Here is a 22,912-nt window from a genome sequence, read left to right as displayed (position 1 = left end):
GCTGCAGCAACTTTTTTTTTTATGTTTATTTATTTTTGAGAGACAGAGTACAAGTGGGGGAGAGCAGAGAGATAGGGAGGGAGAGACAGAATCCAAAGCAGGCTCAGAAGCTGTCAGCACAGAGCCCGATGTGTGGCTTGAACTCGCGAACAGTGAGATTGTGACCTGAGCCAAAGTCGGATTGTTAACCAACTGAGCCAACCAGGTGCCCCTGGCCGCAGCAACTTCTTACTCAACACGTCTCCAGAGGCAAGGGAAGCAAAAGTAAAAATGAACTATTGGGATCTTATCAAAGTAAAAACCTTCTGCACAGGGAAGGCAACAATCAGCAAAACTAAAAGGCAACCAACAGAAAGGGAGAAGATACTTGTTAACAATGTATCAGATAAAGGGTTAGTATCTAAGATTTATAGAGAACCTACCAAACTCAACACCCAAAAAACAAATAATCCCGTAAAGAAATGGGCAAAAGACGTGAATAGATACTTCTCCAAAGGAGACATCCAGATGGTCAACAGGCACATGAAAAAATACTCAACATCACTCATCATCTGGGAAAAACAAATCAAAACCACAATGAGATACCACCTTACACCTGTCAGAATGGCTAACATTAACAACTCAGGCAACAACAGATGTTGGTGAGGATGCTTTTTTTGCACTGCTGGTGGGAATGCAAACTGATGCAGCTACTTTGGAAAACAGTATGGAGGTTCCTCAAAAAATTAAAAATAGAACTACCCTATAACCCAACAATTGCACTACTAGGTATTTATCCAAGGGATACAGGTATGCTGTTTCGAAGGGGCACATGCACCCGAATGTTTATAGCAACCCTGTCGACGATAGCCAAAGTGTAGAAAGAGTCCAAATGTCCATTGATGGATGAATGGATAAAGAAGGTGTGGTATATATATCCAGTGGAGTATTATTTGGCAATCAAAAAGAATGAAATCTTGCCATTTGCAACTACGTGGATGGAACTGGAGGGCATTATGTTAAGTGAAATTAGTCAATCAGAGAGAGACAAATATCCTATGACTTCACTCATATGAGGACTTTAAGTTACAAAACAGATGAACCTAAGGGAAGGGAAGCAAAAATAATATAACAACAGGGAAGCGGACAAAACAGAAGAGACTCTTAAATATAGAGAACAAACAGAGGGTTGCTGGAGGGATTGTGGGAGGGGGGATGGGCTAAATGGGTAAGGGGCATTAAGGAATATAATCCTGAAATCATGGTGGCACCATATGCTAACTAACTTGGATGTAAATTAAAAAATAAACTATTAAAAAAAAAAAGAACAGAGAAGAATAGTAATGAACCAGAAACATTTCCTGCCTTCAAAAGGATATGTGCCCACAAATAGGTAAAGGAAAAAAAAAAAAAAAGACAACAGTGACCTGGGGCGCCTGGTGGCTCAGTCGGTTAAGCATCTGACTTCGGCTCAGGCAGGTCATGCTCTCATGGTTCTCAAGTTTGAGTCCTGCATCAGGCTCTCTGCTGTCAACAGAGTCTACTTCAGATGCTCCACCCCTCTCTCTCTGCCCCTTTCTGCTCACCCCCTGCTTGTGCACGCGCCAACACACAATCTCTCTCAAAAATAAACAAACATTAAAAAAAAAAATGACCTCTTTTTACTATGTATGGTTAACATTACAGAAAGCTTGACTTGTTATACTTAAATGTATTTATTGGTAAGTTTACATTCCCCAACTTACTGAAATTAAAAAAAAAACAACTAGAAATGTCTTACATACTAATTTATTGAAATACTAGTTTCTGAAAGGAAAGATCCACTAGAAAAGTAACCTTTTCATCCGGAAGCCACACCTTGGTGACAACTTTAAATGTTTGATAGCCTCCTAGTTATTCTCCCTTCTTCCTATTTCTCCTATTTCTAATCCTTGTTTGCAGACCATCTCCCAAGTTGATGATCCTAGAGCATTCTTTTCTCCATGATATTCCACAGTTCAGAAACTTTTTTAATAAAATTTATTTAATGTTTATTTTTGAGAGAGAGAGACACAGTGTGAGCAGGGAAGGGTCAGAGAGAGAGGGAGACACAGAATCTGAAGCAGGCTCCAGGCTCCAAGCTGTCAGTACAGAGCCTGACATGAGGCTTGAACTCAAGAACTGTGAGATCATGACCTGTGTTGAGTCAACACTTAACCAACTGAGACACCCAGGCACCCCAGAAACTTTTTAATTGTTTATTTTAACCCCAGGATAGTTAACATACGGTGTTATATTACCATTCAGAAACTTTTATAACCTTTTATCTACAGATCAAAGTCTAAACTTCTGGAGCGGGAATGTTCTCCATACTTGAAAGGGGTGAATGAAATCAGGCAAGAAGAACTGTAGAGAGGACCAATGTCGGAATCTTGGGGAAACATAAAGAGCAAACAAATGAGAGGCTAGAGGACACTATAGAGGTCAGAAATGCAGACAGAACCCCAAAGACGTTAATAGAAGATAATTTTCAAGATGTAAACAGTGACAAAGTCAGTACTACATACTAAGAAAGTGGATAATGTAAAGACTGAGGAAAGACCTCTAGGCCTAGCAGTTAGGTGTTTTCAAGCTTCTGGGAAATTGAAGTAAATCTTACAAGAGTTAGTAGAAATAGAAAAAGATTCTTAAACTTTTTCCTTGGGCAGAGTATCTCAAACTGTACCAGTGTTCCAGGAATCACCTGGAGCCTATGATTTTAATAAAATGCAGTTTTCTAGGACCATGCCAAACATCCTGAATTAGAGGAGTTAGAATCTATCTACTCACCAGTATCCCCCAGGGGATTCTTGTGTACCCTGGTATCCCAGAACCACCTTTGCTCAGAGTGAAGCCCAGACTTCCAAGGCTGCTTTCACAGATTTGTACCCTGGCTCCCTTTCTCCCACAACTCCTGACAGAAATTTTCCAGTTAACTCTATTTTTCTTGGATCATGCCCGTACCTAAGTTGCTCTCTGCTCTCCTAAATCTGTCATCGTTCAATATTTAGTTGAAGGCAATCTCTTCTGACCCCAGAGTAATTTGCCCTGCCTCTACCTTCCTCAGCATTTGTGGTTGTCTCGTTCTTGACATTCGTGATGTGTCTTAAGAGACTGAGTACTTTGGCCTTAAATTTTTTATATTTCATGTGTTTTAACGGCAAGAGTATAAATAACATTGGGCAGAGACAATATAATAGTGAGCACACATAATATAGTATAATTTTTTTAATCTCCCACAGTATTTCCACAGCACTGTGTATGTTGTCCATGCTCATAAGTCTCAGTAAATATTATATAAATTAACATGAAGATATGTCAGTGGCCAGAGTACCCTTGATTTTGGATCAGTAATACCAGTACATCAGACATAGATTTCTTTGCTACTGAGGAATAAAAAGAGGTTGGAATGTACAGGAAGTGAGTTTAATATAGCTACGCCTTGCTTCAATACAATAGATAACACCATTAGAAAAGGTAGAGACAAACTGAAACAGATTGAGATTCAATACAATTGTGAGAATTGCTGTTTCTTTTTTATTACTTTATTACATCAGAGCGGTCACTTTATGTTTTCTTAAGGTTCTCTATAGATAGTGTAACTATTTACATAATAGCCCTGTATCTAAAAAACGTGTGCAAAAATCAAGCCTGTCTAAAAACACAGAAGGGGAAAACTATTTCATTTAGGAAAACCTGTATTTGAGTCCTTCGTAAAACAAATTTCTTGTGAAGCAAAAAAATATCTTTACTTATAAATATGAATTTCGAAGGATCAAGCTGTATTACAACCCTTCTATATTACAAAATAAAGCAGTTCTGTGGGATGCATCACAAATAGCCAACTTTGTGATAAATATGACCCTAATTCTTTTTACTGGACTTTTCCATAGGAATGAATTCTTTTGCACTGGGTTAGCCACATTTTTTCTCTTAAGAAGCTTAATAAAGTTTGACCTATTACATCAGCTTTTCTTCCAAATGTGAGAAGAATTTATGTAGAGAATTCACCACACCCTATGTAACAGTGTCTGAGAACCATTAGCTATAAACAGTGGGGTTGGCAAAGAAATTGTGGACTTTTTTTAAGGGGAGGGGGAATTAGAGTTTTTTAGGGAACATCTGACCATGCTAGCAAAAATGCCATCCTTGGCTCCAACTTAGATTATTTACTTAGCTTTGTTCTCTCACAGATAAACTAAAGTACACTTTCTTTTTCTTTTTCTTTTTTAAATTTGTTTATTTTGAGAGAGACAGAGAGCACAAGATGGGGAGAGGCAGAGAGAGAGGGAGAATCCCAAGCACGTTACACACCCGAACCGTCAGTGCACAGAGCGGACTTCGGGGCTCAAACTCAAGGAACCATGAGATCGCAACCTGAGCCGAAATCAAGAGTCAGATGCTTTACTGACTGAGCCATCCAGGCTCCCCAGGTACATTTTCTACTCAAGGCATTCTTTTAATTCACTTTGCAGCCAAGGTAAGTATCCTTATGAGTGGATATGATTATCTTCAAAGTTTAGTTTGCTCAGTGCCTGGATTAATTTATTTCCTCATTACATTCAAGTGTTCCTCATGGCTTTGATTTCTTTTCATAGTGTGCATACTTGCCTTTTTGAAGCCAGCCGTTGAAAAGTTTCTGTTAACATTTGCTTAATTAATATTGCATCATGGATAGTTGCTCTCCACTTAAAGGTTGTAGTCTTTAGAATCTGTGGGCCAGTAGTTGAGCTGAGAGCTGTGTGAAATATAAATTGTTTAAGATATGACCCTTAATCCCAAGGAATTTACCACATAGTAAGGGACATGACAAACACAGATATACTCAGATATAAACACATGATACACACAGATATGTGATCAGTGATATCTGGACGATGCTATCTATGAACTGTGGAATGCCAGCAGATAGAGGAGAAACTTCTGGCTGGAGTGGTGAATCTCTGTTGTTAAAAAAGGCATGGCAACTTGAGCTATCCCTTGAAGAATGGGTAGAATTTCTATAGGCACAAGGGGTGGAGGAGTGAGCATTTCAAACTCTGTCCAGACTAAAAGATAATAAACTTCCATTGGAGGCTTTTAAAGAGGAGTGACATAATTAAAACAATTTTTAATTTTTTTAAGTTTATATATTTATTCTGGGAGAGAGAGCACCTGAGCAGAGGAGAGACAGAGACAGAGAGAGAGAGAATCCCAAGAAGGTTCTGCACTGACAGTGCATAGCCCAATGCGGGACTCAAGATCACAACCCCATGAGATCATGACCTGAGTTGAGATCAAGAGTCAGACACTCTACCGACTGAGCCACCCAGGTGCCCCCATAATTAAAACAATTTTAAGGAAGATAAACCTGGCAGTGGTACATAAGGATTTCAAAGAGAAGAAAATTTGGTGCCAGAAAGACTTTTTTTTTTTTTTTTTTAGTAAGGAGACAGGAGATTAGGGCTCACTTATAACACGATAGTGGCTGTAAATGTGGAAATAAACATAACTGGAGATATTGAAAGGTGTTTGAAAACAAACACATTTCAAGGCAGCTGACTAGTCGTGGCAGGGCTAAAGAGAGGAATCAAAAATTACTCTAAAATCTCATGTGTGAGTTACTAGAGAATATGAATTCGGATTTTGATATGTTGAGTTTGGGACACCTGAAGTTTATCCAAGTGGAAATGCCAAACAGATTTCTTTCTTAGGGCAGAGAGAGTACAGATTTGGAAGTCTTATTTATGAAAGTGATAGTTGAAACCCCAGAAATAGACAAAATTTAATCATCCAATATTCACTGAGTGCCTACTCTGTAAGTATAAGAAGTACATTAAAACAGAAAAGGGTAGTTTCAATCCTTATGGAGATTATAACAACTGATGTGTTAAGATAGTTCACTGGAACACAGAGGAAGTGGAGGTGCTAAAAGAGAGAGATAAAAACAGTACTGTGGAAGTTTCGAGATGGAAGAGATTTCATCTAGTTAGGGGAGCACTAACATTTCAGTGTAATTTTTCAAGATTAAGAGATATGAGAGTGAGGATGTAGAGAATAACCAAGAACCTGAGTTTCAACCAGAATTAGGGCAACAGATGGAAAAGGAAAAATTGACAAAGGAAAGAAAGATCAAACTGTTATAGGTAGGTGTACAAAGTGGGAAAAATAAGTGGAAACACCAGTATCCTGGAAGTTAAGGTTTCAAGAATTGGGGAAGTGGGTACAAACATATGGAAAGTTTAAAGTATTATATAATTAACACCCATATGCCCACCACCTAGATTCTGCAGTTAGCATCTTTCTATGTTAGCTTTAATACCTATCTATCCATACATCCTTTTTTTTTTTTTTTTTTGCCAAGGGTTTATTTCTTTTCTTTCCTCACTTTTTGCCTCTACTTGTTAGCTTCTCCCCTCAGAAGCCCAGGCTGAGTGTGAGCATGCTATATGCCTAAATTCACTATATTTTACTTTATGGCAAAACCTCTTCTGTCTTTAAAGAAAGATCCCAAATGATGGTTCATGGGAGAAATTATATTCCCACCCTTCAAGTTAGTTTAGCTAGATATCCCTGGAAGTCCTCCTGAGAATAGAGTAGCTATTTCTAAATGATTCCAGGATTTTTCTAGCTTTCTAGCAGTTTATCAAAAAAATGGTTTGAGGAAGACCTTAATTAGAATTGCTAGGAAAACTTGTTAAAAATGCAAATTCCTGCATCTCACCTTGGAACTACTGAACCAGGATTTCTAATATGAGACCTGGGAATCTGCATTTTAACAGTCACTTTGACCCACCTGTGACTCTTATACAGACTAGCACCTGAGAATTTTTTAGTGGTAATATCTCCAAACCAAGAGCCAAGAGCCTTTTCCGTTGCAGTCTCAGCTTTCCCACGGACTGTATGTGTTACACTACCCTAGGGTAACTCAATCCCTCTAGGACTTATCATGAAAGGGAAGGAATTGTTCTTGATCTAAGATTCTTGATCTCTTGATCCTAAGATTCTGTTTAGCACTACCATTTTGTGGAACTTTTAAAACTTAATCTTGTAAATTAGAAGCTGTTGGTGAAACTTTAATTGGATGAACCAGAAAAAAAAAATGTTCAGATTTATATTCATTTGAGCCATCGTTGTTTCCTTTAATTCAAAGTATGTGAGTTACTCACCAAAATAACTAAATTCTTCTTGCATCTCATGAGTTTTCATTTGGTTTTTAAAAGCTGAGCCATTTAATGAACTTCAAGCGTTTCAGGAAACATAGCTCCATGTTTCCTTGGTGATTCCAGTGTTCATAGTCTGCCAGGTCCACTCTGAAATGTTGCCACTCTGCATTCCTTTTACATTGTTGATAGTAACCTTCTTCCCCTTCCATGAAGAAAGTGACTTACTTTCTCAGGGTCCTGAATTGGCTGAAGTTAATGCAAGTTTTAAAGCTGTATTTAGTAGAGAAAGAGAAAATGTCTGATTGTCTTAAGCAACAATTAAATTTTGTGCCTTCAATCACCCTCGTGTTGGGTAGGATTTTTTTTTTTTTTCCATTATACATCTGGACTGAATTTTAGTTTCAAGATGATTTCAGAATATTAATTTAAATGTTATTCAGTGTTCCTGCTATCATCTCATAAATAATAATAGTGAGTGTCCATACCCTCCAACAACGTTTTAAAAAACTTAAAAATCTTTTTCTTTTCAGTGGTATTACAAATTTGCTCTTTGCTAAACTTTTCCAAAAATCTTATTGGCAGATTCTTATTTACTGAGATCATGTAACCAGAATAAAGTCCACCCAGTATATAGCCCACATTACGTTTACCCTAATATATGTGTAGGAGTTGAGTAATGGCATATTAATTCCCATATTTTCTCCTCTTTTTTTCTTGATATCTTTATTTAGAAATAAGAAATTATGCAAGTATTTTAATACTGAGCCACTATTCTCAGTTTGATTAATATTTGAGATTATTTAATTAACCAGATACTACTTAGTATGTGAAAAGCAGTGGTAGACATAAGCATACCGATACGTGTATTGCAAGATACCTAACCATTAAGTTTACAACAGTGATTCATCCTGAATTACATAGTAATCAGTAGAAAGAATATTGGACTTTAGTTCTCCTAAGAGTTCTTCATTAGATACGCTCAGAATTCAAAAGGCATAGTCTTTTAGATGTTTATTTATTTTTGAGAGAGAGAGAGAGAGAGAGAGAGAGCAAACAGGGGAGGGGCAGAGAGAGAGGGAGACAGGAGACAGAATCTCAAGCAGGCTCCACGCTGTCAGCACAGAGTGCAACGTGGGGCTTGAACTCGGCAAGATCATGACCTGAGCCAAAATCAAGAGTCAGATGCTTAACCAACTGAGCCACCCAGGCGCCCCAAAAGGCATAGTCTTTTAAATAAGAATTTAGTTAGACTTGCTACATACACAGTTTTGGGTAACAAATATAAAGTTTGAGTATACTTAAACCACTGAACTATAAACTTAAAAAAAATTCACTGAAATGGAGGACATTGTCTAAGAGTGTGTACAAAAGATGTCAAGAGGGCACCTGGGTGGCTCAGTCTGTTAAGCATCTGACTTCAGCTTAGGTCATGATCTCATGGTTTGTGAATTCGAGTCCCACTTTGGGTGAGCCCTGCTTCCTCTCTCTCTCTCTCGCTCTCGCTCTCTCTCGCTCTCTCTAGCCCTCGTGAGATTCTCTGTCTCCCTCTTTCTCCACCCTGGCTCACTTGTGCCCTCTGTCTCTCTAAAAAAAAAAAAGAAAGAAAGAAAAAGAAAAAAAAATATGTCAAGAAATAGTAGTAAGCTGTATATTTAAGTAACAGGCAGATTAAGATGCCACCAAGAGGCTAACAAAGGGTGTGAAGAAAGGAAGCAGAAAAATTAAGAGTATAATATCATGGAATCCATGAGAAGGAAGAAGTTCTATTCAAGTAGGTTGTAGTAAACAATATCCAATCCACAAGTGAGGACAAATAGGAAAGAACTTTTAAAAAGCTGTTGGAATTGGCAATTAGGAGGTTAGTGAACATTAATGAATACAGATTCCTTGGAATTATGTAAGCCAAATATCTGGAGGATTAAATAGGAATTTGGAAAATAAAAGTATAGACAACTCTTTCAAGGAAGTTACGGATAAAAGAAATCAGAACTATAGTTTTGTGTGAAGACAGTATTAAGGGATTTTTTAAGATGCAGAAAATCTGAGCATGTGTTTTGAGGAAGTAGGAAGAGAAATTGAAGGAAAAAAGGGAGGCTTATGGAGCAAAATCCCATATCAAAAGCATAGGTAGAAAGATGTTTTTGGAAAACTTCATATATCCTCTGAGGTAAGAGGAAAAATCTGTGGAGTGGAGGAATTCTAATCACGCCCTCTACTTTTGCTATAAAATATAAAGCTGATTATCTGGGAGAGAGGAAGATGGTGTGGGGTAGTGGCTGAAGAACCGCAGTGAGTGTTGGACATAGCCACTTTAGGAATTGGGTAAGTGAGCCAACTAGTTGAGCCTAGAAATCATAAATAATGCAGCAAATTAGAAAGCAGAGTTATATAGCTCTTGTGGCAGTCCAAGAGCAGATTGGAAAAAGCAGATGGTCGGGTTGACCCTCATTTAGGGATTGGCAGGAGGGATACAGTGTATTATGGTCATGGAGAGGAAGGAATTGGGAGTGCAAGTAGGAAAATAGTTGAAACAACTGACCTCATAAACCAAAGAGCACACGGAAAAGATTAAATAATAATAATAAAATCAGCAAGGAGTTAACAGATTAGATGAGGGAAGAGGTCGAGAAGACTAGAAGGGAAAGAAATTAGCAGGGAAAAGTTCAAAGAGAGTTAGGGAGATGTGGAAGGATTAGAGACTGGTCACAGCATGAGACCTTTGAGGTAGAGCCATTATGAGTCAAAAAAGATCTGGGATGAGACCATGGGAATGTGTAGTTGCAGTGGAGGTGTCAAGGAATTTAAAAGGTAGTGTATTGGATGACTACCTCGTCTGGACAATAAAGGTAACCAGAATGTTAAAACTCAGAACAGAGAGAAATGCCCTTAACCCTGTGCCCAAATCTCTAATCACTGTGAGAGTGTAATGTGAAGGTCAGCAAAAGACAGAGTTGAGTATGGGGAAAGAGTAATGTTTCAAAAGAATGTGAACTTCACAGGAGGAGCATAGGAGAACTAGTCTGAACACCCTGATACAGCCAGGGAAATGTCAGCTTCATTTTCTGGTCTTGAAATAGGAATCACTTTCACTTAAAAGGAGCTGTGTGGTCCAGGGGAAGTTGGGTTTCCATTATGGCAAAGAAATCACAACATTGTTAGGGACAGGTTAACAGTACAGAAAAGTTTATTAGCAATTAGGATGGTACTTTAGAAGATAAAGTGGGATCAATAGGGACATAAGCAAACTAAGTTGTATGGGAAAGAGAGCAGATAAAAGAAAAGTGGCTAGAGGGACTCACATAATGAAGGGACAGGGCATTGGGAAGTACACAAGAGTTGCAGGGAGGTGAGAGAAGAAATGAATGGAATTATAGTGCTAATTTTTCGCTGAATATTTTGTCAGAGATAAAGCAAAAGAAATGGAGAGAGGGAAGGGATGTTAGTACAACAAAAACACTAATTATGCCTCAATATTGTCCAGGAGAGATGAAGCAAAATGGAGATGATCTAGAAGCACTATTTACTATTAGTGTAGCATCTCCTTTAAAGTTTTAGATTTCAGGGACACCTGGGTGGCTCAGTCGGTTAAGCTTCGGGCTTTGGCTCAGGTCATGATCTCAGGTCATGAGTTCGAGCCCCTGGTTGGGCTCTGTTCTGACAGCCCAGAGCCTGGAACCTGCTCCAAATTCTGTGTCTCCTTCTCTCTCTGCCCCTCCCCACTTGTGATCTGCCTCTCTCTCTCTCTCTCAAAAATGAACATTAAAAAAATAATAATAAAATAAAAATATTTTTAAAAAAAGTTTTAGATTTCAAGTTTAAACATTTTGTTTTGGGGAAAAAACATTTAGGCATCTTCTCCAACCCCAACTTTTTCCAAGTATTTATTTATCTTTCAGGATTGGAAATACATTGAATGCCTGATCTGCAGTGAGCATAATTCAATTCCAGTTCACCCCATTATCCTAGCCTGATTATTTGTTTGTTTGTTTATGTATGTATCTATTACTGATATATAATTCACATGCTATAAAACTCACCACTTTAAAGTATCTATTCAATGGGTTTTAGAATATTCACAATATTGTTCAATATTGCATATTGCAATAGTTGTATATCACTACTATCTAATTCCAGAATATTTTAATTTTTTAAAAAGTTTATTTAAGTAATCTCTACATCCAACATGGGGTTCAAACCCACAACCTTAGATCAAGAGTCGCATGCTCTTCCGACTGAGCCAGCCAGGTGGCCCCCAGAATATCTTCATTTTAAAAAGATGTTTTGTACCCATTAAATTCACTCCCCATTTCCACTCTACCACAAACCCTTGGCAAACACCAACTACTTTTAGTCTCTATGGATTTGCCTATTCTTGAAATTTCTTATAAATGGAATCATAATATTTCACCTATTATGTCTGGTGTCTTTCACTAAGCATAATGTTTTCAAGGTTCATCCATGTTGCAGCATGTATCAGAACTTCATTCCTTTCTATGACTAAATAATGTTCAATTGTATGGGTATACCACATTTTTGTTTATCCATTTACCCAATGGATAGCCATTTGCCTTGTTCCACTTCTTAGCTATTATGAGTAATGCTGCTATAAACACTGAAGTACAAGTTTTTGTGTGGACATATATTTTCAATCATCTTGATTATATACCTAGGTGTGGAATTGCTGAATCATAGAGTAACTATAACTTTTTGAGAAACTGTCTAACTGTTTTCCAAAGCAGCTGCATAATTTTACATTCCCACTAGCAATATATGAGGGTTCTCCACTTTCTCACCAACACCTGCTATTTTTTTTTTTTTTTATAGCCATCCTAGTGCCTGTGAAGTGGTATGTCATTTTGGTTTTCCTAATTTCCCTAATGACCAATTTTGAGTATATTTATAGGTGCTGATTCCTCTTTTGTATATCATCTTTGGAGGGATGCCCATTCAAATTATTTTTCCACGTTTTAGTTGGGTTGTCTTTTTATTGTTGATTACAAGAGTTCTTTATATATTCTGGATAGTAGACCTTAATCAGTAAATGATTTGCAAATATTTTTTCCCATTTTCTGGGTTGTCTTTTTATTTCCTTGATAATGTCCTTTGAATAACAAAGGTTTTTAATTTTGATGAAGTCCAGTCTATCTTTTTCTTTGCTTGCTTGTATTTTAGGTGCCATGTATAAGAACCCAGTGTATTTATAAATAGCTATGCTTTTCACTCTCAAAAGTGTCCTGGTAGACAACAAATTATATGGACAATCTACAAATGACAACCTCAAGGATAGGTAATTAGAAGCCCCTGAGCAGGTGGTTGAGTAAATACTGATTTATTTTATGCTTACCTCAACATATCCAGTGCCATCACTTGGCATCTCTTAAAGGAAATATGCCAGCAATTGTAGTTGCCATTTTGTATACTTACCCATCTAATGTATGTTGAGCACATAATATGTGTCAGGTACCTTTTCAAAGGGGGGAAAGTAGCAACAGGAAATTACAAAGAGAAAACTTTCAAAAAATGCTTTTCTTGGAGCACGATGGTGGCACAGTCAGTTAAGCGTCTGACTTTGGCTCAGGTCATGATCTTGCAGTTCCTGAGTTTGAGTCCCGCATTTGGGCTCTGTGCTGACAGCTCAGAGCCTGGAGCCTGCTTCGGATTCTGTCTCCCTCTGTCTCTGCCCCTCCCCTGCTTGTGCTCTGTCTCTTTCTCAAAAATAAATAAAAAATATTTTTTAAAAAATGCTTTTCTTTCCTTCTTTCTTTCTTTCTTTCTTTTTTTGTAAAAGCAAAACAAGCAATTACAAATATTGAAGAGATAAAAAGCCCTGTAATCTCATTGTTCAAATACACTAATTTTTATTTATTCCCTTATAATCTTTGTTCATAACCACACACATATTTTAACATGGTTCAGTTATAAAGGGCTTTTATATTTTGCTTTTGCTTTTTTTAAGGCTTAATATTTTATCATAAATATATAAGAAATTGTTTTTTTATTTTGATCTCAGGGAGTGTAAGAGAGAGGAAGCAGACAAAAGGAGAAAATGTGTAAGTCAATAAAATATTATTAAGATGAGCAAGTATAGTCTATAAATGGATTTGTGCTCTGGTCTGTGAATGCCGGTAGGTTGGCAAATTGAGTTCAAGAGTATATAATTGTATTCCATATTATTAACATTTTTCTTTTTCTTCCTGATCTATGACTCTGGCTCCACTGATTACCATAATCATATTATATGGTTAATTTAATTTTGAGTTATTGTTCATACTGGTCAGTTAAATATTTGCATCTAGATAATGTTCTCTCTTCTAAGTTTATAGCTAAACAAGAAGTTTGACATATAAACTAATTTTTATTAGAAGTTGTTTCAAGAATAAGGTGTCCCAAAGAAGTTAATAATAGACTTGTATTCATAAACACAGTAACTGATATGAACTTTCATAAGTATGTTTTATAATATTGTATATAGTTTTTCCTCATATATGACAATTCAGTAAGAATACTGTTAATCAACCAGGTGGAGTTTTGTCCTTTTACTGGGTAGGTTCAATTTCTTGAGTTACACAAATAATCTTAGATTATGAATTTTACAACAACTCTTTGGATCTTAATATTATCATGTTATCTTTTATGATTATTCCAATATATTTCATTGTTAAGTAGATAATTATCCATCATGAGTTCTTACATTCATATGTCTCTAATTTATGAATAAGGTTTTGGTGGGATGCCTTCTAAGCTATTTATTATATAGGCTGAAATCTCCCTAAATTAAAGGACTTAAGGGACCCCTGGGTGGCTCAGTCCGTTAAGCCTCTGACTTTTGACTTCAGCTCAGGTCATGATCTCACAGTTTGTTAGTTCAAGTGCTGAGTCCGGCTCTGCACTGATAGTTCAGAGCCTGTTCCGGATTCTCCCTCTTTCTCTGCCCCTCCCCAGCTCATGTACTCGCATTCTCTCTCTCTCTCTCTCTCTCTCTCTCTCTCTCTCTCTCTCTCTCTCTCAAAATGAATAAATAAACTTTAAAAAATTAAAGCACTAAATTCTCTTAAGGTACATATCTATAGGTAAACAGTTTACTTGACTAAAGTGCTTGCAGCTGAAGTCTATAGTTTATGTAATATTTAGTATAATAGCCCTCCTTTCAGTCCTAGCTCTGGCTTGACCTATCCGATTCCTTGGGTTTTGGCTCATTTTTAGAACCAAGCTGCTAATGACATTAAATTTTGTTCCCTCACCTTGATAGATTAACTTCATGATTAATTTGGCTTATGATGGTGCTTCCTGTGGTTCCCATCAGGAACTTTCTGGCAGGGAAAAATTGACAAGCTGACCAAAAACTCTCATCTAATTCCTCTCAGCCCCATTTTTATTGATTCCCCACAGACACCTCCTCCCCTCTTCCTGGAATCTGCTCTAGATCCCATCATCCAGAACCTTCCTTCCCTGGCTACTGTAGGTTTATTGCTGCCCAATCCTCCCCCTCACCATAGTAAACCTTCCTGTCCTGATGCTCATTCCTTCAGGGTCACAGTCTCCCCATGTTCCAAGGTGAAACTGTATTAAAGGAATATGCCAGAAGAGATCTCCAGGATTCTCTCTCCCAACCCACGTAAGAACATGTTAACCTTGACTTCCTGAAGTCTCCTTCCTTATGTTATGAAAACCAGAAGAATGATTCTAATCATGAGATTCTAAAGCCAGAAATGAGGGAAAAGGAGTATAATAGCAAACTACAGAGTCATTTTGGGCCCTCTTCACTCCTTGCCAATTACACCTACCTACAAGTAGGAGATGGTAGTTTTTCCCTCTCCTCTCAGGTCCATGTGACTAAATGCTAGCAATGTTATAACCAGGAACTGATGTTTATATGGCCAATAGTAATGAAATGACTGTGAATACAAATTCGATGTTCCATATGATATGGCTTTGCTTAGACATGTGAGTAACCAAATAAATGAAAACCAAATAAATGAAAATGACTCTCATGTGGAGGTAGTGGGGTTATGTTTTTGTTTCCTTGAGTTTTAAAAGTCATATTTTTAAGCTAATATTTAATGATGTTAATAATAATTTTTTTAAATGAATATGACTACATATGTGTAAAAGAAAAACTTTTAAAAGTGCTGTTAATTTGATATATTTTGTACAATTCTGAATATGTATGGTACTATGATAATATGAAAAAGATATCAAAGATCCAGAAGGCCTGGCATTTATTTAATTAAGTTTATTTATTTATTTTGAGAGAGAGAGCGAGAACACCAGAGCTTGAGCAGGGGAATGGCAGAGAGAAAGGGAGAGAGAGAATCCCAAGCAGGTTCCATGCTGCTGTAAGCACAAACTGTGAGCCAAAATTAAGAGTTGGAGCCAAGGGGCGCCTGAATGGCTCAGTCAGTTAAGAGTCTGATATCAGTGCAGGTTATGATCTCGTGGTTTGTGAGTTCAAGCCCTGTGTTGGGCTCTGTGCTGACAGCTTGGAGCCTGGAGCCTGCTTCGGATTCCCTGTCTCCCTCTCTCTTTCTGTCCCTCCCTCACTCATGCTCTGTCTCTCAAGAATAAATAAACATTAAAAAAAAAAAAAGGAGTTGGAGCCAAAATTAAGAGTTGGACACTTAACCAACTGAGCCATGCAGATGCCCCAGAAGGCCTAGTTTTAAAATCTTATTTCTAGGGGCACCTGGGTGGCTCATTCGGTTAAGTGTCCAACTCTTAGTTTTGGCTCAGGTCATGATCTCACGATGGGATCAAGCCCTGAGTCTTCCCCTATGCTGTCAGAATGGAGCCTGCTTAGGATTCTCTCTTTCTTCCTCTTTCTCTCTCTCTCACTCTGCCCCTCCTTCCTCTCACGCTTGTATGCTCTCTCTCAAAATAAATAAATAAACTTAAAAAAAAATAAAATAAAACCTTACTTCTGGAATCTTGTTCCAAACATGGACAAATTACCTAACTATTCTGGGCTTTGGTTTCTACTCCTTCCAAATAATAGCTATTCTATTTACCTTGAAGGGGTTTTTGTAAAAATAACAATATTTGAATTTTAAAACTGGAAGAGATCTTAGAGATTTTCTCATATACATGCTCATTTTCCAGAGGGGGGAATTAATGCCCAAAGAGATTAAATGGCTTGCTTATAAAATTATATGGCAGCAACATTGGAACAAAACCATAAAATGTATGCACATGTAAAACACAGTATTTCTTAATCTAATCAGAGAATGAGGAATTGGAAGGGACTTTAGGTGTCCTAGTCAAGTATGAGCATAATTGCAGTAGTTTCTTGTATAAAGTATTATTGAATGCATAGTTACAAATCTACATTTGCTCAATATTCCTGCTTAGAAGCACTAGTCCTGAGTTTAACTGCTTCTTTCAAGGTTAGATGGTTTACTATTATTCACTTGCGATCATAGATCAAGGTCTATGCTATGTTGTAAGTAGCACTTCTTGGCTGAATATTTATAGTAGTAGTTTGCCTACTGAAGAAAATCCTACCTACGGCCAAAAGTTCTTATTGGAAATTTAGTGCTAGAAGCTGTCACAGATTACAGCAAGCTCAGCATTACATTGACAAATAATGCTTGATAGACCAAAAATAGAAAGCTGTATCACAAAGAACCCACAGATCTTTTGTTGGAGTGGAATATCAGTGTTGTTTCAGGCTTCTGAGCACATTGAAATTGACAGAGAGGAAGCTGCACCCAACCCATGAGTTTTGTGACATGAGCTTGCCACATGTACACTCCAGTCTGCTCATTTCCTGGTTTCATCAACACTGAGCAACCTGACATGACTGAGTGGATCACTAATAACAAATTTCCAGAGCTGTATTTCCCAAAGTCTGCTCCAAAGAAACACTAACTCTCAAAGATACTATTATGCATTCATTAAAAAAATATAATCTATTCCATTGCCAAGTAAGCTTGGGAAACATTACATGAAATGCAGCATAGTAATATATATGATGCCTCTCTAGGAGATGGCTATATTAACATATAATTTTTCTTAAATTTACTTAAGAATGTGTCTTTAGGAACGCCTGGGTGGCTCAGTCAGTTGAATGTCTGGCTCTTGGTTTTGGCTCATGAGGTCTTGATCTCGTGATTCATGGGATCAAGCCCCTCATTGGGGCTCTGCACTGATAGCATGGAGCCAGCTTGGGATTCTCTCTCTCTCTCTGTCTCTCTCTCCTCCCTTGCTCATGCTCTCTGTCTCTCAAAATAAATGTTTTTTTTTTTTTTTAAGAATGCCTGTTTAAAAGAATACCTATTAACCTCTTGAAGAGTACAACTTAGAGCAGTTCCCTAGAGTTCCATGGGTGCACTGGAGTCCACTGTTTAGATATGCTGTTCTAACACTAACATCATCGAATTTTATAATTTCAGGGGAAGAGGCCATCTTTTTTTTTCTTTTTTTTTTTTTTTTTTTGAGAGAGAGAAAGAGCACAAGAACGGGAAGGAGAGAGAGAGAGTAAGAGAGAGAGAGGATCCAAAGTGGGCTCTATGCTGACAGCATACTCATTTGGGACTCATACTCACAAACTGTAAGATCATGACCTGAGCCGAAGTTGGCCACTTAACCGACTAAGCCACCCTGGTGCCCCGGTAGAGGCAATCTTAGGTAATCTATCATTTTTAATTTCCCAAATGTATGCTGGTTGGAACCTAGAGTCATTTGTATCAGATGTGTTTGAACAGTAAATTAAACCAAGATATCACATAGCTAGGCAAATGGGTAACTACTGATTTACTTCATAATTTTTACACCATACATCATTAAATACCAACAATTCTATTTATAAGAATGCATCATTTATTGAAGTGATTCATTTATAAAAAGCCAAGAAGATATAATATAGTGCATTATAGTGATGAGTATTAAAAAAATAGAAAATATATACAGTTCTGAATTTCTTCAACAAATACCAGATGGGAGGCTTCTTTGTGCCAGACAGTGACACCAACTGAGTTAACAAGCTGAAATAAGTTGGGACAGAGAAATGAGGTAAATGCCTGATAATGCTAGCTATCATTCGACAATGGACAGCATGCTAGTTATTTCTCTTGTGTTTTGAATCTTCAGCACACCTCAGAGAGGAGACGTTATTCTCATTTTAAAGGGAGGAAACTGATGGGGTGCCTGGGTGGCTCAGTCCGTTAAGCGTCTGACTTCAGCTCAGGTCATGATCTCGTGGTCTGTGAGTTAGAGCCCCACGTCGGGCTCTGGGCTGATGGCTCAGAGCCTGGAGCCTGCTTCCGATTCTGTGTCTCCCTCTCTCTCTGCCCCTCCCCCGTTCACGCTCTGTCTCTCTCTGTCTCAAAAATAAATAAACGTTAAAAAAAATAAAGGGAGGAAACTGAGCTTTAAAGATATAAAGAGGTGAAGTGGTTTTCCCTAGGTCACGCCTACTAAGTGGTGGAACTAGGATTTGAACACGAGACACCTAATTCCAAAGCTGTGTTCCTTCTGCTAATTATAACACAGCTTCCTCTTTATTGTGACTCAAAATCTCAACATGAGATTGAGCAAAGTAAAATAGAAGTTGAAAGGTGAAACACATTTCTATTTGATTAAAAACAAACTTGTTTTTCAGCGTTCTAGATTTCTTGTTTTCTCTCTTTATTTTCTCTTTCACTGTGTCAGCCGTCAGCTCCATATGGAAAAGTCCTGAACTAGATCTCTGGTTCTGACCCCTCTTCAAAGCTGTAGTCCTACGTTTCTTCTTAAATGCTCTATTCAAATGTGACATGTTTACAATTAAATGCATTATTTACCCTTCCAAACTGACTCTTCCCTCTAAGTTAATTCTCTTAATCATTGAAGCTCTAAATTCTGAATCTTCTTTTAATCCTCTGTAAAACTAGTAGTTGGACTCAATGATACATAATATCCCTTCCAGCTCTAAAATTCTAGTGTTATTTTTGTACCACATACTCAGTTAAAATGAATTACTTTCTCTGCTTTAGGCTCAAATTATTTTCCAGGATTTTTTCCATACATTTTACTCATTCATTCTTATGCATCCTTCAAAGCCCACTAAAGAAAATTTTTTTAGGGACACCTGGGTGGCTCAGTTGGTTAAGTGCCCAACTTTGACTCAGGTCATGATCTATCAGTCTGTGAGTTCCAGCCCTGCATCAGGCTCAGTGCTGACAACTCAGCCTGGAGCCTGCTTCAGATTCTGTGTCTCCCTTACTCTCTGCCCCTCCCCCACTCACACTCTGTCTCTCTCTGTCTCTCAGAATGAGTAATGTTGAAAAAGATTTAAAAAAGATTTTTTTAAAGTTTATTTATTTGGGAGAGGAGCAGAGAGAGGGAGAGAGAGAGAGAATCCCAATCAGTCTCCACACAGTCAGCACAGAACCTGATGTGGGGCTTAAACCCACAAACCATGAGATCATGACCTGAGCCAAAATCAAGAGTTGGTCATTTAACCAACTGAGCCACCCAGGCATTCCAAAGTCCATTTTAAATGACATCTTTTTCTTTAAACCCTTCATGAGCCTCCTAACTGGACTTCATAGTAATTACTCTCTCCTATAGGATCTATAATACTTTTGTAACTTTATCAGGATAATTTACAATACCCAGTACCCAGTGTGTGTGTGTGTGTGTGTGTGTGTGTGTGTGTGTGTGTGTGTGTGTGTCTATATGTATCAAGTGAATGGAAGAGGATGCCTAGGGGAATGCTTGGCAAGGAGTAGAGCCTGAGCAGAGTGGTGAGGGCTCATGGACTGGGCACTTGCACAGGGTTTAGGAGCAGGGGTAAGGAAAAGAGAAAGTAGGGGGGCTTGCAGTGGCTAATTCAGGAGTTTCAGAATCATAGTGGGGTAAGGGCAGCATCCTCCAAAGGGGGAGATGGCAGCTATGGGTGATTGCTTAAATATAGAGGAGGTATTCAAACAAGTAAATATCTCAAGGATAATAGGATCCAGGTCTCTCTCTGTAGGAGAAAGGAGTTACAAATGTGAGAGAAAACTGGAATAAACTGTGTGATGCTGGATTGGAGGTATTACTGTGAACATATGGTTTTTCAAAATATATTGTTAGTCAAAGATATATAGCTATAAATGAGTGTGAGTATACGTATATAGATGGACTGTAGGAATGTATAAACATTCCCTAGCTGCATCCATGAAGACAGCCTGAGCAGTGATACCCCAAGAGCAGTGAGCACACCTAGTGCTTCTAAATACCATTGTCCACTAAAAGGAGCCAGGACTCCTCGATAAATGGCTGCATCCAGGGTTGGGGCAAAAAGAGCCTAGAACAGCTTATTGTGCCAGAAAATAAGGGAGTGCTCAAAGAATAATAGGTGCAGAATAGTAAAATATTAATGTAGAATATGGTTGGTGGGTATATGGGTATATAAAACTCCTTGAAATTTTCTGCATTTTAAAAATATTTTACAATAAAATATTGCAAAAGAATTTAAAACACACAAAGACATAGAAGCCAGCATGAATGGGGCTCCCCCTGACCAAACTTGGGACAATTTGAACATCAAAATAAATAATGATAGAAACATTTTATAACCCATTTAATAGGAAACTCTGAATCTATAGTGATAAAAATAAATTAAAATTTTGATGAGAAAATATATAATTTCAAAGAATCTCCCCCCCAAATACTTATTAATTACAAAGAGGAAAAAAAATAACTTTGTAGTGGAGAAACCTGGAAGATACTGGTTTATTAAAATAAACATCAATAATGTGACTAATTAAAATATGCCACTCGATAGGATGCAACATTACCAAACTCAAATTTGTGTGTGCATCTGATTTGCAGTAAGCCAATGTCTTGGACACTAGTTTTTTTTTTTTTAATTTAATTTTAATTTTAATTTAATCTCTACACCCAACGTGGGACTCAATCTTCTAACCCCAAGATCAAGAGTCCCACGCTTTTCCAACTGAGCCAGTCTGGTGCCACTAGACACCAGTTTGGAAGCAAAGAAAGCTTTACTATCAGAAAGCAGCCCAAGGAGAAGGCAGAGGATTAATCCCAATGTTGCTGTGTCCTGTTTAGCTTAGAGACAGTTTATATATGTTTGCAGAAGCAGGTGAATACATGAGAGGAGGGTGAAGGATTTCTTGACACCTTGAAGGGAGGGGAGCTTGAAATAATCTGGACATATGCATTCTTCTGGACAATGGGCGCCATTTGAGACCTGGTAAGATCAGGTATGTCAGATAATTTCAAGACAAATGTTATTGTCGAGTCCCCATTAGGTTTCTACAGTCAGTGGGTAAACAGGCAGTAGGAGTGGAAAAGCCAAAATTAATGATTGATAAGAGGTACATAAAACATAAGTAGGAAACAAAACAGTATGTGCAGCTAAGTGAATAATGCAACTAATACAGCTATAGTTCTGCTTATGCTTTCAAAACAGGGTGAGGAACCAAGCATCCGACCACACAATGAGAAGAACAGAGTGTTAGTTCTGTGACAGTCCTGTCAAAGACATTTACCCTGATTTTAATCATAAGTAAACATCAGACAGATGCAAAGTGAAAGCCATTGTATAAGATCATTGGCCAGGAATCTTCAAAAGTGTCAAGGACATGAAAGTCAAGGAAAAACAGAGGAAGTTTTCCATATTGAAGGCAACTAAAGATACGTGACAAGTAAACACAGTGCTTGATTCTGAACTGAATACTTTTACCGTAAAGAAAATTACTGGGACAATTGGCCAATGTATCCTATAAGTGTTTTGATTATGATAGATTGTGATTGTGTAGTTGAGGGTGCTTATTAATAAGACATACACACTGAAGTATTTAGTATTTAGCATCATGTCAGCAACTTAAATCCCAAATGGTTCAGGACAAAATATTCTTTGTCCCATACTTGCAACATTATTGTAAGCTTGAGACTTGTTTCAAAATAAAAACTGAAAATTATATTCAAAACGCTGAGTATACTGGAAAAACCACACTTGACTTGGAGCCAAGTGGCTGTCAGTCCCAATTCCGCCACTGACTCGGGTTGTGACCTTGAGTAAGACGCTTTGTCAGGCCCCAGAGTCTCAGGCTATAAAAGCAGGAGTAGGACTACAAGGCTCCGTAAGGTCTCTTCCATGTCTAACACAACACCATCCACACCCACACTACTCCCCTTCCTGAATTTCTGCAGGCTCCAGTTGTGTCTTAGCGTTCAGATGCCCCAGTGCCGCCCTTAGGAATTCTGGCTGGCGATAACAACAGACAAAAATACTTGTGGCCCAAATCTCCCGACTGCAAAGCTACTGTCCTGGCCTCAACTTGGGCAGCACCCACCCCGCCTCCCCATCGCTCTTTCGGCGGTGGAGCAGTCACGCTTGCCAAAGTGGGCGTTCGATGACTCGGCAGTCGACTGATGGGGCCTAGGATCAGCGGCGCGGCGCAGGGCGCGCTCCCAATCGCTGGCTCCGGCCGCGCTCGCGGATCCGAGCTTTCCGGCTCCGCCCCGCGCGCGCCCGTCCCGCCGCACTGTCTCGCAGTCGCCGCCGCCGGCAAGTCCCGGCGCTGTCCTGCTGCGCTGTGGAGCCGGTAACGTGGCAGGACTGGGACGGGCGCTGAGTCGTGGGGGAACCCCGAAGGTGAGCTGTCCGGGATTCTGCGAGTGGAGGCGCTGCGGGCGCGAGGGGGCGGTGCCCGGGCTGCCTGCCCACTGGGAGGGATATCACACCCGGGCCTGCACTGGGAGTTGAGAGGCTTGGGGGTCCCCGGGGTGGTCGCGGCTGCCAAGTGGTGACGGAAGCCGGGACCCTGGGCGTGGGCATG

At 38.6% G+C, this 22,912-nt stretch overlaps 1 protein-coding gene across 6 annotated transcripts in view; it reads left to right on the top strand.

The window, feature by feature from the left end:
* The first annotated feature begins 22,590 nt into the window (after positions 1–22,590).
* HEATR5A (HEAT repeat containing 5A) overlaps positions 22,591–22,912 on the top strand; it is a 122,398-nt gene continuing 122,076 nt past the window's right edge. For 5 of the 6 annotated variants that reach the window (XM_045059755.1, XM_011283176.4, XM_045059756.1 and 2 more), the window contains exon 1: positions 22,591–22,728. The gene's annotated coding sequence lies outside the window, so the exon portion shown is untranslated. The remainder of the gene's footprint in view (positions 22,729–22,912) is intronic. The other variant, XM_019832901.3, reaches the window with a different exon arrangement.

This window comes from Felis catus, chromosome B3 (genome assembly GCF_018350175.1).
Source record: "Felis catus isolate Fca126 chromosome B3, F.catus_Fca126_mat1.0, whole genome shotgun sequence".
Taxonomy (NCBI): domain Eukaryota; kingdom Metazoa; phylum Chordata; class Mammalia; order Carnivora; family Felidae; genus Felis; species Felis catus.
The sequence above is the reverse complement of the archived record's forward strand: the minus strand, read 5'-3'. Positions and strand labels throughout refer to the sequence as shown.